The 2,500-nt window shown below is 29.3% G+C and overlaps 1 long non-coding RNA gene across 1 annotated transcript in view; it reads right to left on the bottom strand.

Annotated features, from left to right (window-relative positions):
- Positions 1-2,500, bottom strand: part of LOC133535348 (uncharacterized) — a 10,499-nt gene that overhangs the window by 2,191 nt on the left and 5,808 nt on the right. The window lies entirely within an intron of this gene.

Below are 2,500 nucleotides of genomic sequence, written 5' to 3'. Positions count from 1 at the left end.
GCATGGTATTTTTTCTTCCACCAGTAATTTAGCAGGTTTACACCTTTTATTTTTTGTTTTACTAATTTTATAGGTATCTACCATAGTCATTATTTTGGTACCTGGTTTTCATGTTAGCATTTAAAAAAAAATCAGGTATATTTTACAGAGTAATATATTTTGTTACATGACGAATTCTACCAGTTAGCATGCTAACGTTAGTTGGCTAGCTGTTTTGGCTAATTTTATAGGTATCCACCAGAGTCGTATTTTGGTTCTTCGCTTAGCATGCTAGCATTTTTAACACATTTTTATGGTATACATGTCAGAGTAATATATTTTTTTACATGACGAATGCTAGCCATTAGCATGCTAATGTTAGTAAGCTAGATTGTTTTTAACCAATATCGCAGAGTAATATATTTTTGTACTTGACCCAAGCTACAGTTGATATTTTGGCATGCTAACATTAGCATGGTTTATTTTTTCCCCAGTAGTTTAGCAGGTTTACACCTTTCATTTATTTTTGTTCAAATTTTATAGGTACTTACCAGAGTCATTATTTTCGTACTCTATCATGTTAGCATTTAAAAAAATGTTCAGCTATATTTCACAGAGTAATATATTTTGTTACATGACAAATAGTACCTATTAGCATGCTAAAGTTAGTTGGCTAGCTGTTTTAGCAAATTTTTTAGATGTCCACTACAGTCATATTTGGTACTTGGTTAGCATGCTAGCATTTTCAACAATGTTTTGTGGCATACATCTCTGAGTAATATATTTTTTTACACGACGAATGCTACCCTTTAGCATGCTAACGTTAGTTGGCTAGCTTTTTAAACACATTTTTATGGTATACATCTCGGAGTAATATATTTTGTCACATGACAAATGCTACCCATTGTCATGCTAACGTTAGTTGGCTAGCTTTTTAAACAAAATTTTCTGTTATACATCTGAGAGTAAAATATTTTCACATGACAAATGCTACCCATTAGCATGCTAACCTTTGTAGGCTAGCTTTTTAAACACATTTTTAGGTATACATCGCAGAGTAATATCTTTTTGTACTGCTCGAGTTGATATTTTGGCACGCTAAAATTAGCATCTTTGTTAGCATACTTGCTTTATTAGCTCATATTTTTTTTATTTTTAGCGAAATTGCATTTTCTAGTCCTGTGAAAAACATCAATAAAATGTACTGAAACTAAACTTGACGAGATAGCGTCATGAAAATGCGACCGGGTGTTGTTGATGCCAACATTAGTCTAGAAAGTTCTAAAGTCATGTCAAAGACAGGGTCTGTGTCCTGTGCGAGCGACAGTCGTCATTCGCAAAGCGATAAAGTGCGTTGAGTTTCCCGACACGTCGGCGTCGTAACTTCGCATCTGGCGGCGTCCGCGCCAAGGTGACACTTCCTCTTAGCGACGGACGGGGGACACATTGGCCGTGACACCAATCACGCAATAAAAGCCCGCGGCAGCTGCCGGAGTAACATCCGTCAATTAAGGAAGTGTCATGGCGCCTCTCCGTCTCACGTGACGTCACCTTGTGTTGCCATGGCGACATAAAAGGGCAGAAGTCAGGGTTTAAACATTGACTTTGTTCTGCATGAAGTTTTTGCCAGAGAAAATGAGGCGGTCTCTAGCACCGCTCAGTGGTAAGATTTGAAACTGCATGCAACTGCACTCATAGCCAATAGCTGATAAATATTTTAAGTACATATTGGATTTTTGTTATATATAAATGTATACAATTTATAACAAAAATCAGATATGCACCTAAAATAAAAAAAGACAATTATTTTAAATTAAATACAAATAAATCAAAAGAAAATAAATTGTAAATGAACAATTATTTTAAATTAAATACTATTAAATTAAGTGAAAATAAATTGTAAATGAACAATTATTTTAAATTAAATACAATTAAAACACGTGAAAACAAAATGTAAATGAACAATTATTTTAAATTAAAAAAAGTGAAAATAAAATGTAAATGAACAATTATTTTGAATTAAATCAAGTGAAAATCAAATTTAAATGACCAATTTTAATTAAATACAATTAAATCAAGTGAAAAGAAATGTAAATGAACAATTATTTTAAATTAAATACAATTAAAGCAAGTAAAAAAGAAATGTAAATTAACAATTATTTTAAATTAAATACAATTAGATCAAGTGAAAATAAAATATAAATGAACAATTATTTTAAATTAAATATAATTAAATCAAGTGAAAATAAAATGTAAATGAACAATTATTTTAAATTAAATACTATTAAATTAAGTGAAAATAAATTGTAAATGAACAATTATTTTAAATTAAATACAATTAGATAAAGTGAAAATAAAATGTAAATGAATAATTATTTAAAATTAAATACAATTAAATCAAGTGAAAATAAAATGTAAATTAATAATTATTATAAATTAAATAAAGTGAAAATAAAATGAAAATTAACAATTATTTTGAATTAAATCAAGTGAAAATAAAATTTAAATGACCAATTTTAAT

This window comes from Nerophis ophidion, linkage group LG02 (genome assembly GCF_033978795.1).
Source record: "Nerophis ophidion isolate RoL-2023_Sa linkage group LG02, RoL_Noph_v1.0, whole genome shotgun sequence".
Taxonomy (NCBI): domain Eukaryota; kingdom Metazoa; phylum Chordata; class Actinopteri; order Syngnathiformes; family Syngnathidae; genus Nerophis; species Nerophis ophidion.
The sequence above is the reverse complement of the archived record's forward strand: the minus strand, read 5'-3'. Positions and strand labels throughout refer to the sequence as shown.